At 46.8% G+C, this 15,937-nt stretch overlaps 1 long non-coding RNA gene across 1 annotated transcript in view; it reads left to right on the top strand.

Annotated features, from left to right (window-relative positions):
• The first annotated feature begins 4,949 nt into the window (after positions 1 to 4,949).
• Positions 4,950 to 15,937, top strand: part of LOC127059877 (uncharacterized) — a 281,096-nt gene continuing 270,108 nt past the window's right edge. The window contains exon 1 of the long non-coding RNA XR_007778192.1: positions 4,950 to 5,066. This is a non-coding gene — a long non-coding RNA (uncharacterized LOC127059877). The remainder of the gene's footprint in view (positions 5,067 to 15,937) is intronic.

The raw sequence follows: 15,937 nt of genomic DNA, 5'->3' as shown, positions 1-15,937 counted from the left end.
AACATTAGATAATATAAAAATATTAATACAGGTTTTTGTATAGCAGCAATGTGCACGCTCTTGTGATCTGCAGATCTTTATAAGCCTTTCAGTGGAGATAGGGGAGCATGGAAGAATTTAATCTTGCATCTCTGCTATTTTTCATGGGTTGCTTAATTTAGGATGGTGGGTTTCAGCCTGTGTATTTGTAGAGTATTTCTGTTAGTAACAATACATGTCTTTATTGTCTTCTAATCTCCTCAGCTGAGGTATGTTCTATCCTCTTTGCTTTCTGCCTTTTAATGCCTTTTCCTTACCTTTCTGAATTGCAGATGCTCTTTGGGATAGGGAAGGAGTGCTTTTGCCAATCTCTATGTGATTGCTAAATAAAGAAAACCTTTAAACCTTCCTCTGGAGCAATCTTAACCTGTTTCTGACATGAACTTGGTACATAAGCTGCTACAAAACCAACATAAAGCACATTGTTTTTTCATTTTTTTTCCCAGCTACAGGAAATCTTTGTGTAGTACCTCTGCTCTTTTCTCCTGTGTGAGTCAGATCGGCTGTGTCTGCCTTGCTTCAGCACAGTGCTTAGCAGCAGCTGGATGAGAAACCTCCTCAGTCACTATATGTTAAACCAGCAATGATGAGTTGTGCATCAGTGGAGGCAAGTGAGATGGTTGAAGAGGAGAGAGAAGATGCTTAGAGAAGCTCAGTTAATTCTGCTTCACTTGTAAGACTTCAGCTTTGGATAAATACCAGTTCTACAGGGCAGCAGTGCTTGTGGGGTCCTGCTATTTCATGATTGTGCTGTATAGAAATTCATGCAAATGCCCTCCCTGCCTACAAGTTCCTCATCTCCCCTTGTTGAGCCTGATACCTTTAATGCCAGGGGTTGTGGAGACAGGAATTTTTCTTCAGGATAACACTGTAGAAACTAAACTGGGCAGGATGAAAGCAACATGAGCCTTGCATGTGAGGTGGGAGATGCAGTGTATTTCACTGTGGGCAGCAGTGCCAGGCATTTTCATCATCCTGGCTTATAACTGCGTTCAGACAGCAAAGCAGAAATTTTCTCTTCCCCCTCGAATGTTTGGCAGAAAGCTTGCTTTTGTCTAAAATGCTTCTTAAGCACTGTGTGAACCCTTCAGTCCTAAACCAAATGCCAGTTTGAGTAGTGCTTTTTCTAGCCAATTTACAAATAGGAGGGTTTGGTTTAGTTTCTTGTAATAACTGCTGCAGCGAGACAACTCTTGGAAAATACAAGGCACCATCCCAAAAGATATTATCTGCTTTACTCTGGAGGGCTTTTTAGCACAATGCTGTTTCTGTGTGGTGAGAAATGGCACAGATTGCTGTGTGACTACCAAAGTGGGATGGTACGTGAAAATGCTGTCTTGGACAACTTCTATTTAGTGCCAAGAGGTATAAAAAGAGATTTGAGGATAGAATTAGATCAAGTCTTAGGAGTAGAGCTTAATCTATGGTGGAGGTCTTCAGGATCTATCAGGATCTATCAGGGTGTATGAGGATGTAATATCTGGTGGTCCTCTCTCCTGGCTGAGCAGAGGGCAGCTCTTTAGGTTTCTGTTGAGGGCATTACTACTGTTGTCCTCTTAAACCAGAACCAGCTGAAGTTCCCAGCTGTGGTCACCAAGTATGCTGAGGTGTGCAGTATGTTCTAAGCCAAATACTTCTGTTCTGTCTGAATACCCCCTCCAGCTTCATTTGCATGTGATGGAAATCATCAGGGAGAGGGAGGACTGGAACAGTAAAAGCTGCTGCTCCACCTCATGTTCCACACACAAATTTTTATGAGAGTGAGATACTTTCTGGGAGCTGTAGTGGCTTCCTTACTTCCATTTTCCATGCTGGATGCACAGGAGCTCCCAAGGCACAGCAGTATCTCCATACCCCAAGAGGGGAGGTGATAGCTGGGCCATGGAAGAATCCTTTTGGGCAGTGAAGACAACAACAGCATGAAACATCCTGGGTAAATTTTTCAAATGAAAGCATAATCAGGAACCACTTTTTTTGCTGGGTAATCAAAATGTCTGTGGAAAAGAAACAGGGGTGATTTCACCATGTTCTTTCTAATTTAAATTTTTCTGTGGAAAGAAAGTGCATTTGACCACTTCCTTGCAACAGCAAGCACAGGGGTTTTAGTGCTGTTCCTGAAGCAAGCATTGCTTTTGGCTTACTATGTGTGACTCCTTGTGAAGCTTCCCTGGGCTCTTGGATGCTGCTCTTGCCAGCAAGAGCAGATTGCTTCCAGCAATAAACATCCCACAAAATTATGTATGTTCTTTAAGAGAAGTACCAATATTTTCTGCTAATTGCAAAAATACATAATGGATGCTTTCAGCATCTGTTATTTATTCTCTAACCAGCTTTCATCCAAAAGTAACCTTTAAACAAACATTAAGATTGAGAAGTGTAACTGTTTCAATGTGTCACACATTTCTACTCCCTCCAGTTTAATGATGTTTGAAACGTGTGCTTAGAGTTGACTTCTAGTAAGAGGCAGAAGTTGTTTATATCTCTAGCTCGGAGACATCCGCAACATGGAGAGGGTGGTGCTTGGTGCCAGAGATGATGGATGTCTCTGTACTCTTTTTTGGGAGCCAGAGCCCAGCAGAGGATTTTTCTCACACGACAGTTGCTTCGTTGCACCACAAGGAGGGGTGCAAGGCTCGCAGAGAGCAGGATGCAGCTTGGAAGTGGCATTCGTGGGATTCACAGTGCGCTGAAAGACCTGATTTTTAGTTTAAAAGCCTGACTATTTTAAATGGTATAACTAAAAAAAAAAAAAACAAAAAACAAACAAAACAAAAAAAAAACCAAAAAAAAACCAAAAAAAAAAAAAAAAAAACCAAAAAACCCCAAAACAAACTTTATAAAGAAATAGATTTTGGATTAGCTTTTTGTAGCACTGAGATGAATATGCTATGTTGGTAAATTGACAACAGTCATTGCAATGCCTTTTTTTTTTTTTAAGTAATTTTATTTAATTGTATCTAACGAGAACAACTGAATGGAGACAACTTAATTATTTTGGCTGTTCTGTGCAAGTACATTCGTGACAGCGTGGACCAAAAGGTAACTTTCTCAGATAATATTGGGTGTAGTTTGCCACTAGTGAAGGAGTTTGATAGCTGGAAACCGTGGCACAGATGTATTTTTGGTGTCTCTCCATCCCAGAGTGCCTCAAAAGTGGGATGGCAAAGGGGACACTAAAAGTGAAGCTGCTAGGAAGAGTTGAGTGGTAAACACCTGATCCCCTTTCACAGGTGCATTGCGTCTGATTCCCTTCCGCAGGAAAATTTTAGAGAGAAAAGACAGCAGCAACACAGTTAAAACCTTAATTGCTGTGTCTGTTCATAGATATTTTTTGTCAAAATCTTCTAGTTGCCCTTCTATCCTATTATTCCTTCCAAACTACTCTGGTGGAAAAGCATGGACTAGTTCACTCTTCAGGCATGGCTGTGCAGATGCCACCTGAGTATCCTTCAGCAATAACAATCCCATGCTTTCCCAAAAGGACCTCAGGGTAGAGGAATGGGAAGAGACAGAATGGGGTTGGCATCTTGGCTGGTGCAGGGCAGAAATGAGAAGTGTGGAAGTGCCAGCAGGGTTAGACTTTGTTTTGACAACACTTTGTGCTGGGGCATGGTCAGTAATTCTGACTGTGGGGCATGAGCAGGACTGGTATCAGCAGCCACCCCCAGGGTAGGCTCAGCATCTCTGCTGTTCCAGTGACATCTGTGTCTTGTGACACTCCCCAGATGGACAGCAGAGCAGCACTGCTGCCTGGAGGCTCAGCACTAAGGAGTTTGCAGCCCCTTTGCAGCAGATCTGTTCCTCTCTGCTCAGATGTGTTCCCATTTTCTGAGCAGCCTGTATTACAGACCGGGAGATCAATAAACAAAGAGACTCTCAAATTTGACAGAAGTACATCATGCATGTCAGGCAAATGGAGAAATGGCCTTTGCAATGAGCGGCTGCTCAAATTTGACCAAACTGGCTCCTAGCTCACCACAGTTAGCAGGACAAGGTCCTTTAAGAAGGGCAGGCTTACTGGGGTTTAGGAGAATTCACTTCATCTCTTCAATTTGCCTCCAAAGTTAGTCCAGGTGTTCAAGCCAGGATGTTAATTCTGCTGGTTTTCCAAAGGACTGAGAGGAGAGGGGTCTTTCCCTGGGAAAATTTGCAATTTTTAGAGCACCTGCTGATACTGGTAGAGAAGTGCCTCAAGAACAATTTATCATAGTTGTGGGCAGAGTCTGAGAACCAAAACTAGTTTGGATGTCTAGTTGTCCTTGAAGGATGTGGTATCTGTCAGCAGTCATGTCCAGCCTGCTAAAGCCCATCTGCACTGCAGAGTGAAAGAGTAGATAATTTTGTTTCAGATGACATGTGGTTTTTAAAGTCAAAAACTTCAGTTAATGAAAAGGATAAGGCACAAGTGACATAAGCATCAATAATGAGAATTAAAAGTCTTAGCCTTAATTTCGGAAATTAGGGGAAAATGATGCATCCATGAACTGGCACAGTGATAGAGACTGCTCTGGAGAAGGGAGATTTTGGGTCTCTTTGAGAGAGCGGGTAGGTTTCTGCTGTCTGAGCAGGCACGGGGTCACCACAGCAGCGAATGAAGGTTGGAGGAGGCATATGAAGACCCTTCATTAGCTGGTTGTTAATTTTCCATTATGAGCAATTAATTAACTGGTGCCTTATCTAGGCTGCTGCTCCCGAAGTGCACAGTCCCTTAACAATCCGAGCTCTGGGGGAAAGGGGCAGATGGGAGCCCCCACAAACAGCAGAGAAGATGCTGACAGCGAGGAAAGGGGTAAGGTCTTTGGCAAACACCCACATGTGAGAGTCCTTAGCACAAACGCTGATGTGCTGCTAATTGCTCTAATTGGTTCCAGCAGCGAACCCAGCCCAGCCGGGTGAGGACGGGCATTTACCAACCGGGCTCCTCCTGGTCCCCAGTAGTCAGCTGGAGCTGCGGGCAGGACATCGCACACAGCGGAGGAAGGGCTGCTCCTGCAGCCCCAGCTCGGGGAGCCGGGCAAGGAGCAGAGGTGAGAGCTCTCGGTTTGGTTGTTACTGAAGCCGTTTGCTCAGGGGAAAAGTGGCCGGGTCCTTTGGGCTATGTGAGGGGAAGGCGCTGGGGTGGTTTTGACCAGTGCTAAGGGGCTCCCTTTCATAGAGCATTACTGGAGGCAGGGTGGTCACTGGAGCCCAAAACCTCGGGATCCCTTAGGCAAAGGTTCTTACCAAGCTCAGGTTTTTCCCATGCTCCCGGTTCCTTTTCCCCACCACCAAATGCCCCAAAGCTCCCAAGTTGCCGAGGAGTTTGATGACTGAGGAGTTACTTAAGGGGAGGGATTTTGGTGCCCTGAGACCTTCGTGACTGGAAAGCCTGCCAGGCACTCAGGCAGCATGAAATCCAGTTAGAAATCATCTGAAGCTTGTTGGGTTTTTTTTTTTGTTTTTTTTTTTTCTTCTTCTTTCTTTGTTTCCGTTTTTGTTTTTTTGGGTTTTTTTTTGTTTGTTTGTTTGGTTTTTTCTTGGTTTGTTTCTTTCCAGTAACCACAAGGAGTAGGAAAGATGGTTTGCTCTTTTTTTCTCTTTTTAAGTGGACTCAGATTTTTGTATCATCTCTTGGAGCTCTATTTAAAGGGAAAAAATCCTACCCAACTCCCTCTGACTCCAGTATTGAAAGCTTTAAGGAAGCATGGCTAGCTCTATTCAGTGAGGAAACTTCCCTTGCTGTCTCTGTACTGCGGGCTTTAAATTTAAATGGAGAAAATGAGTAAAGGATAACAAGTGAAAGAAATGCTGAAGGTTAAGTGAGTTAATCACACACCTGTAGCAAATCAGTGAGCCTTGCTTGCTGGAGGAGCTGCCCTGCACAGGTTTATCAGACCTGTGGCAAGATTTGCCTGCTCTGCTCTGCCCACAGATCAGCAGCAGGATTGATGCTGAGAGGTTGGTCTTTTCTTGGCTGGTTTTAAGTCAGAGCCAGCTCTAAGTTATTAACTTTCTCTTAATAAGTAAGTGAGCTGCATGAGTAAACCCTGACCCCTCCTCTGCAGGTGACAGAGGTGAGACAGAAGGACCATGACCCACCAGCCCTGTTCTCTGCTTCATGTACAGCTGATGCCATTTTCCCTTTTCTGCTGCAGAACAATGTTTTTGTCACCTGAAAGGCATAAGACAAATGGGAGCTGTTTGTCCCAGTGCTGAGATGCTGCTGTGGACCTGCTGGCTGTGGCTGTGCCTGGCTGCAGTGACAGACCCTCTGCTCCCCAGCAAAATCCTGGTCTTGACCCTTTGTGCTCTTGTCTTGTGGTGCTGGGAGCAGAGGAGGTGGGTTCTTTGTGTGCCTAAAACTGGGTGTGCATTAGAACGTGGCTGTGTCTAGGGGGTCAGTGCAAGGGAGGAATTCTGCTGCTGGCAGTCAGCCTGACCCTGCCTTGTGCAGGGTGGGGACAGGGCACCAGTGGAGTGCTGGGCTGTGTATTGTAGGTGTGAAACCCTGTCTGGGGGCTGGGGTCACCAGGTGGGTATCCATGGGGACATGGGACCCCTGTCTGGGCTCTGCTGTCCCCATCCCCACACACGGACGCTGGTCCCCAAAACCTGCTTATTTAGGGGTGACGTTTTTAGCATCCCATGAGGTCCTGGAAGTGAAGTCACCACCAGCTGAGTCCAAAAGCCTTTCTGGAGGTAAATAAAGCCCTGAGCTCTCCTATTATTTAAAAGAAGCTGCCTCCCATGTGTGACCTTGGGTGTGTGTTGATGGGAGCCTGCTGCAGGGGGTTAATCTGAAACCAAATCCCCTCTCCCTCTGCCTTTCTCCCCAAAATGGGAGCTGTCATCATCCTGCTCAATCTTTTAAGTCAGCCTGAATGCTGCTTGTCTCTTTTTACTAAAAGGAAAGAGTCTGGGATGCTGCATGAGGCTGTGGCTCTGTTTTAAGGTGTGCTGTCACTTGCTCTGTGGTATTTGCCTGGTCTCCTCTGCCCTGTGACTCCAGTGAAGCTGCATTCCTGATGAAAGGGCTGCTTTTGTGAAAGTTAGGCTGATGGGAAGGCTTGCAGGCCTGTGAATAGATCTGTTTTGGGGTCGCTGTGGTCTCTTAGAGCTGTTGGTAGGGAGGGGAGGAATGACAGACACCCAGGGTGGCTGCAGGTCCCCCACACTCTGTGGGTGAGAGGAACCCTGGGGTCACCCCGCTCCCCATGGGTGAGAACACGGCTCTGGGGTGGGTGAGGCAGGCAGAAGTTGGGGTCCTGCTGCTTGAAATACCCATCATGAGTACCAAAGGCACCAGCAGCTGCCAGGAAGTTTTTGGGGATGGACCAGCTGAGGCCTGGCTGGAGAGCATTGGGCTGGTTCAGTGGGGAGATGATAGACCCCAGGTGAAAGATAATCCCTCTGACAGGGGTGAAGTGAGCTCTCACAGCAGGGACCTTTCCCTGCTGAGTGGGGTCTTTTCCCTTTTTGGCCCCAGACCACAGCCCACTTGACAGGGCCACCTTTAACCGTGTCAGTCAAAGGCAGTGGAGAAGGGAAGGCAAACAGGAAGAGCTCAGGGGAAGGGCAAGTTTGAAGGGCAACACACACCCTGAGGATGGGGTGGGGACACAAATCACTGGAGCGTGGGTGAAATGAATGGCTCCAGCACTGAAATTCTCAGTCTTTCAGTGAACACAAGGAGGGAAAAGCTGTCTGGCTCCAGGACAATACCTGGTGACTTGTGTAGAGGAAGAGCTCTGGCACTGACCAATGCATGAGGCTGATGAGAAGTGATCTGGTCAGGTCATTCAGAAAATCTGGTTTGCTGGCCTGGGAAGGACATAATCACCTTGGACTGATGTTATCTGGGAGGCTGTGCTGAGCAGGAGGCAGTGAAATGGGCAGGCAAGCAGGAGCCTCTGACTCAAAGTCAAGCCTTGAGATCCCAGGGAGGGGTGATGCTGGTGGGAGAGGGGATTCGAGTCACCTGTGTGGGGAGGGATGCAAGGCATTGGAGGAGCTGGCTGGGCTAAAGCTGCTCTAAGCTGGCTCAACTTCATCTATGCCCTTTCTGATGCTGGGTGCAATAATTTTCAGTTCTGTTTCTAAGCATGTTGTTTTAGTGTGGTTGGTAACTTGATTCTCCCTCCCCCAAAAGGAAATTTCATCAAAATGTGTCATTTTAAAGAAAAGTTTTAGTTTTTATCTGCATGCACACCTTTGAAACTAGAGGTTAACCCAGCATAGATCCTGTCAGGGAAAGGGTGAGGCTCTGGACATCACTGTGTCCCATCACAGGTCCCAAATCCTACAAGATCCCAAACTGTGGATTTCAGTAGGAGCTAGGCATCCAGCTCCTGATTAGTGGAGCTGAGGTGACTTCCCCAAAGATTCTGGGGCACAAGAGGTAAAAGCCTCCAAATATCCCAGCCAACATTAAATCATCAAAGCATCTTGTCTCTCCTTACCCTGCACTAACAGGCAACAAATTCATGGTTCTTATTAGCACAAAACCTTGTTCATATTGACTGCTTTAATACTGAAATTGGTGTCTTTCTGAGTTAATCACAAAAATGTCTTGGTTTATTATTATTTTCATTGACGCTCTTATTTCCAGATGGCAACGTCATGAATAAGAGGGGCCTGCTGAATAAACAGCTATTGCCTTTCTTTGTGAAGAGATTATGTTTTGTTGTGCTTGCAAAAATGACTTCTGCTGCCATGTGTTGCCCTTTAACAGCTAAAAAATAATAAATGAGCAAGAGCAAACATCTCAGATACAATGCCCATTTGGAAGGAAAAATCAGGTTTGGTATTGCGTGTGTCATTCAATTTATTTTATGTTAATTTGATCTTTTTCTTTTTTATTTTGGTGTAGCCTGATTAGTTCCACATGTTTTCCCCTAAGGATTGGACAGTAAAACTGCTTGTCTGAGTCATCAGCAAGATAAATAATTGGCAAATTCAAGGTCTCATCTCCTAAATCATTCCTCAGTTGCTCGTGGCCCTCACAGAGCTCGGTTGCTTGTGAGCTCGAGTCAGCAGCTCAGTCCCCAGCCTGGGCTTTCAATGCTCCCAGGAGACCAACAAACCTCTGATTACAGAGCCCCACATCAGCTTGTCTTGGCACATCTGCTGGAAGAGCACGGGGAGCTGCTGGGATCCTGTGGTCAGGGCTGGTATTTACAGCCAGGGCGGGGGAGCCTTCCCAAAACGGGCACCCTGCAGTGCACACCTGGCAGCTGTGGCACCCCCCTGCACAGGGCTGGGGCCTTCTCCTGGGTGGAGCTGCTGGGGCATCTCCTTCTCACTGGGTTTGCTGACCCACGGCTCAGGAGGTGCTGACCTGCCACACTGCCCTCTGTGATTTAACAGGCTGATCCTGAAATGGGCCATCTCAGCATCCTCATCTTTTCCAGCTGCAGGTATCAGTCCCAGCTGGCCTAAACATAATCCTACCCATGGGTCCTGTAGAGCAGCCATGAGATAGAAAATGAGAACATGAATGAGATGGACACAGAGCTGCTTCTTCATATGTGGTGGTTTGTTTCTGAGGGCAGCATGAATCCCTCTACTTAAGAGAGAGGTTGGACTTCAGTTCTTCTGTCCCTGTGGGTTATTTCTGGCTTGGATTATTTTTTTAAGCAGTGCCACTTGTGTCTAGTGGAAATCCTATCCAAAGTGTAACCCCACCATGGTTGGAGAAGTTGTACTGCTGTCCTGGGAATGTTAAAGGAGCAGAACTGGATGGTCCCTTGTCTGGATGTGTTGGTTTTGTTGGTTTATTTTGGGGGAGGGAGTGTGATTGCATTTTAAAATGAAAGAAAGTGCCAAAAGCAGAATGAGAGACAGCTCAGTGGTGATCTCTGAGCTTAAGGAAAAACAGTGTAAATCTGGAACAGTCTTCAGAGTGGGCTCCAGGCTTCTTAGCAGCAGAGTCACAGTTTCTGCTGAATTGGAAAAATAAAGCAGCCCAAATGCCTCTCGTGAGAGGTCCTGGCCCCTTGGCTTGAGTCAGGCGTGTTTGGAGCAAATCTGATGCCTTGAAAGGGAAGGCACAGAGCCCCAAGGAGACCACTGGGGATGCTGGGCAGGGGGATGCAGAGCCCACCCCTCCTTTGGATGGTGTTGTTCATGGAAGTGAAGCTGAAGGAGAATGAGTGGATTGTGCTTTGCTGGAAAAAAGGTCACCTTAACACACTGCAATGTGTGATGGTGTCACCATCACATATTGAAGGCTAAATTGGCTCACTGAGTTAAAGCTGAGCAAAGCTGTGCATGTTGGTGCACGTGTCCCCTTTCAGGACTTCAGCTCCTTTGGCTGCTGTGGTGGCAGTTTTGGACGTGGGCATCCAGAGCCCACTCAGGTCCTCCTTTGGTAGGTGCCTGGCTCGGATGCTGGGTGCAGGCACTGCTGACAGTGTGGGCACCTGCTGGGTTGGGGATGTGACCCAGATCTTGTGGTGGTACCAAGCAGGAGCCAGAGCATTGCCCTTTGTAGTGCTTACATTATCCTAATTAAAACAGTGATGAGAAACTCAATGGGCACCTTCCTGCAGGGACTCACCTCTAGTCTCTGGTGGTTTGTCTTTGGTCCTCTCCTCGCTTCCCCTGTTTTTCCAGGAAGCAAATTGGTTGTGCAGCCGAGAGCTTTATTTTTATACATCTTTTTATACATCTTTTTAATTATCAAGATCTTTCTGCTTGAGGAATAGTTTCCTAAGAGAGCACACAGTGTGTCCATGTACAGCATGTACCATGGGGTGTCAGCATGGGGCTGGGGTGGGGAGCTTCACCCCAGCTCTGGAGTTGTCTGGGTGCTCCCAAGAGCTCATCAGCTACTCTGTGCCAGGGTAAAGGAGCTGAGCCAGCCCCTTTCATGGATATTTCCCATGCAAATGATGAACTACCCTGGCAAGACAACTTGGAGACAGTCACCAAGTTTCCTTTTCTTCCCTAATCATTGTCTTATACTCAGTATAAGCTTTCTTCCTTCTCTCCACCCTCTTACCATTTGAATTTGGGTCTAGGTCTAGCTTCTCAAGAAGACAGCTGTCCTGTCTATCAGCTGCTAAGACTCTTCTCATCCTCCTATCACAGCTCAGGAAAAAATGGATTGGTTCACATTCTTCTTTTGGGTCTAGAGGGTCCCTCCATGTGCAGTGAATATTTGGTGGTGCAGAAGAGTAAAAAAGCAGCAGAGGACTGGAACAAGTAATTTGGCAGTCGGTGCAACTTGCTGGTTTGAATTACATGTTAAAGTTTTGCCAGTTGTCAGTGTGCTGAGCATTTTGTATCATTATAAGATTTTAGGAGTCCCAATGCAGATTTTCTATGTTTTGCTGTCTGAGATTTCTGTGGTTTTTCTCTTGTAGAAAGAAAACTTGTCCAGCAATTTGCTGCACATATTTATACCCTTCTTTTTTTAATGTACAGTGGAAACAAGCATCTGAAATCATTCTTCTCCTTCTGACAGCAACATCTGTAAAACCTTAATGCTGGAAGGAGGCAGGAACCAGGAGATTTATAACCCCCTGCTGAAATATTGGAACGACCTTATTTCCCGGCAATTAGCTCTGCTCAAAACATTTTTGTTTCCTATTAGAAGTAATCTACTAACATTTACATTGATGTGTTTAATAGTTGTTGGCCATCTCTGAATTCAAGCAGGCAAGGCAGGAGGAGAGGGGAGGAATATGCTTTGTAAACCCTGAGAGTATTTGTGGTGCATTGTATGCTGTCTGTGTCGATAGTGGTGAAAACATCCATCGTGCTCTGCTCCAGAAGGGGAATGACGTCATTTGGGAAAGGGAAGAGAGCTGGTGCTGGCCCAAAGCTTCTCTTCCACTGCAGCATATCAGGACCAGCTCCAGCAATTGCTGGAGAGTGGATCTTGATTCAGCTGCAACCTCTGAAGAGTGGAGAGGGAGGAAAGAAGAGGAAGGAGCAGCACCTACACACAAGATGGTGTAGGAGTGAGTGAGGTCAAATGGTGAGGAGTTTGGTTAAGGAAGGGGTGAATGAACAGATCATTCCCCTTCTTCAGTGGATGCATTGATCTCCAGCAGACAGCAGCTCCTGAGACCCCTCTGAGGTCATCAGCAGGAAGCAGATTGTTGAATAGGTGGCTGAGTTTGGGTTTGTTTGGGGGTTTTTTTTGGTTTTTTTTTTTTAGGATGTTGAGAGCATGATGTAATGGGATGAGTGAGAATCAGATATTTTAAGTTGAGTTGCAACATGAGGAAAGCCTCATGTCTGAACACATTGATAGCCTGTGTTGGAAGTGGTGGCAAATATTGTGGCAGTATTGTTTTGTAGGATCAGGGGGAAGAAATGCCTATTTTCTCCTTGGCTTTGAGATCAGGAAGATTAATGTGTATCTAGATGAGGTCCCAAGTGGATCTGAAAAAGATGAATTGTTTAATTGTTGAAAAACTCAATTTTAGGGATGTTGAAACAAAGTTGCACTTGAAATATTGGGGATGTTTAAGGACAGTGTCTTGTGTCTTTGTTATGAAATTAACATGCCTTGAAATTGGAAACAACATAAAAATTAGGATTTTGGATATTGTTAATTGAATGTGGGATGTCCCTCTGAGGGGCAGCATGGAAGAGAGGATTCTTGGGGAAATGCCTTAGCCCTGCAGGTGATGGATGAGCACCCTTGGCATTCCACAGGCTTTTGTTGTCTTTGCTTTCTGGAGGTTTCTTTCACCATGAGATATCATTTTAGAAGTTTGCTCCAGGATGGGCAGCAGATGGTGTCAACTCAGTTTTGCTGAAGTTATAGATGATTCACTCACTTTGGCTGAAAATGAGCTTTTCCTGGCCCAGCTGCTCTCCCAGCTATGCCCCAGTTCCCCATCCCTTAGGCTATGTGGCTGTGTTTTATAAGGCCAAGAGTTTAGCTGGACACCCAAATGGTCTGGGTTAAAAACTAATAACTTTTGGGGGTGTGACAGTGAACTGCAGCCTGGAGCTGCAGGCATTTGGGATGGTAACTTCTCAGCCTGGCTCTGCTTTGGGAGCCAAGGCTTTGCAGAGTTGTACATGAATATTCCACCATGCAGATGATCTCTCTCCATAAATCATCCCAAAGGGCAATCCTAGGTCCATGGGTGTGTAAAGACTTACTTAAATCCTTACATAATATTTACTAGCACCACTAGAGGTGAAGAGGGTCTTTTGGCAGCTTTGAGGAGCAAAGATGTGTGCCCCAAAGTGTATCTGCTCCCCCTACCACCCTTGGGACACTGGTTGGGTTCTCAGTGGAATCTGGGGCACCTCTGCTGCATCTGTCTGGTGTGGGTGTGAGGGATGATATCTCTCTTTGTGTATCACATCCAAGTCCACCTGGTCCCTTGGTCTTCATGGATGGCTGGAGCATGAAAATGCAAGCTGAGGATTGAGACATCAAACCTCCACTGCTGTGTGGAGACCCCAGGTGCTGAGATGAGCCCACCTCTCCTGCTCTTTGCCACAGCCTGCTGCAGAGGGAGGGTGCTGCTGTCAGTCATCAGCTGTCAGTCATCAGACTCCAGGCATTCCTGGCACAAGTCTCTTCAGGTTTGCCTCTTTTTGTGCACAGTCTAGTAATTCCTCCTGCGAGGAGTTTATTTGTCTTTGCTTTTTCTTTCTGCGGGGCTGGACCAACCCCCTGCTCCCCCTCCTCCCCTCCTGAGACACAGCCTGAAAAATTATTCTGCTCTTCAGCTGCAGACAGAGTCCCTGGCACATGCCCTGGGTTGTCCTGGGCAATCCCTGCCCAGCCAGCTCCCTGCAGCTGCAGGAAAACTTATTTAAGCACAAGCAGGAGCAACACTGTGGCTGAACACCCAAGGGGAGAAGGGAGGCTGTTCAGGAATCCTGTTGGTTCCCCCAGCAAGGGATAAGCTGGCCATGGATCAACTTATGCTTTGAACATCAGAAGGTGAAGGGCTGAAGCAAATTAATGTAGGATCTGGTGAGAGGCAAAAACTCAAGTGAGTCTAATGGTAGAGGTTGGTGCTTTTCTGAAAGGGACATGTTGCTTTAAGAGCCTCTTTAATACATCTTTCCCTATGGAATTATTTCCAAAATATCTACCCCACAGAGACCACTTGTTCCCTTGAACAGTGCTGTGGGCAGGGGAGCACCAGGGAGGATTTTTCCCTCTTTACCAGGTCTGTGTCCCCCAGGCTGTGAGTGTTGTACCTGTGCTGTGCTGCTGGGGCAGTGGGAGGACCAAGCCAAGGTGGGGTTGGACTCTGGCAGCTTGTTTGGTTTGGATCTTGTTCCCAGAGCTTCATCTGGTCACAAGGGCTGTGCAGCTGGGAGGAAGGATGCAAACTGCTCCCCACTCTTAAATAGCTGGAGGTATTTGGGGAAGATGTGTTCATCTCACACATGGCACCAAGGACTCATCCCATGCAAAACTGTTCTGCTTGCAGCTGGCCTGGGAGCAGCTTCCTTATGTTCCCCCTCGAAATGGAGGGTGCCCTGCCCTTCTGTCTGCTGGACAAAGAGGCTTTTCAGCAGTGGAGATGCCTTAATTCAACTGGGTATTTTAACTGAAGGATGTTTCTCTGTGCTTTGGGTGTTTCTTTGTGCCAGAAACTCTCACAATGTGTGGGAAAGTCCCCTTTCCCTTTTCCTGAAGGACAGGTTTCTTTTCACCTCCCAGCTGCAGGCAGGCTCAGCACACAGATTTATTTAGGGCCAGGGATGTGTGTGTGCTTGTGTTTATTTTATTTTTTTTTTGAAAGTACAATGTTGTGGCGGCCAACAGCTAATCCTAAATTTGGGATACCTGACATGGTAATGAGAAAACAAACCTTCCTGCACTTAAAATGAGTGACAGGCCAGGTTTGGCCCCAGCAACCTTCAGAACTGGTTTGACCTTGCAACCAGATCTCCTGGGCTGACTGACAGCTTTTTACAGCGGCATTAGGGCTGAGCTGACCTTGTTTATCTGGGGATTCACCTGGGAGACAGCAGACATGTCCAGGGATATTAAGTCTCAAGCTGAAAATGTTTGCTCAGGTATTAAGGGGAGAGTTAATTTAGACTGAATGCCTCTTATGTGGCACCAGCCACTGCTCTGAGGGACACTGTGCCCCCTGGTTGATGACAGTTGGTTTAGACTTTCTCTAGAAAGTGGAATCTCCTTTGAGTGGAGCAATGCAGAGCCCTTCAACTCTCTCTGAACTTCCTTTCACATGTAATATTTTGGGGGTTTTGGTAAAATAGAGCCCAGGTGAAGGTGCAGGTTGATTTTCCTGCAAAAAGCTCTTGCAGCTGGCACCACAAATGTGTTGGACCACGTGGGCTCACTTTGGTTTTATAAAATATGACGTGTATGAGCTGGCATCTGTCCCAGCTGTGGTTGGGTTCCCCTTTACCTCGTACCTACCAGCTCCTCCTTCCCATGCAGGGGGTGTACTTGCCCTGCTGCAGTGACTCAGGAAAAGGCTGAGCACAGCAGTTCTTCATCTTTGCTTGTGCAGACCCAGCAGGAGAGGACCAAGCTCTGGAGCTGCCCTCCTCCTGCACCTCGAGGATGGGCAGGAGAGGAGCCCCCTGTAGATGCTGCTCTGCCCTGTCTGCTCCTATCTACACATTTGGGAGCATCCAAGGGATGCTGCCTGAAGTTGATCCATGCTGGTGTCACCTGGGGAACTCAGCCATCCCAGCAGAATGGTTCCATCTGGTGTGTGACTGGTTGCACCTTTGATTTTGAGCAGCACACACATGCTCTGGGCAGGTGGTACAGCCCTCCTGCAGCGACTTCTGGTGCAGGCAAGATGATTCAAGGGACATCTTGGGATTCAAATTTTTAGAAGTTATTTCTTTGGGCTTGGAGGTAACTAACAGCCCTCAATGTGTGAATGAGTGCTTGGGTGGTCCTGGCTGTGTCCCACCCTTCAGGAGCACAGAGCTTTGCTGTTCC

The sequence above is a fragment of the Serinus canaria genome, chromosome 8 (assembly GCF_022539315.1).
Source record: "Serinus canaria isolate serCan28SL12 chromosome 8, serCan2020, whole genome shotgun sequence".
Taxonomy (NCBI): domain Eukaryota; kingdom Metazoa; phylum Chordata; class Aves; order Passeriformes; family Fringillidae; genus Serinus; species Serinus canaria.
Note: the sequence above shows the minus strand (reverse complement) of the source record. Positions and strands in the feature narration are given on the sequence as shown.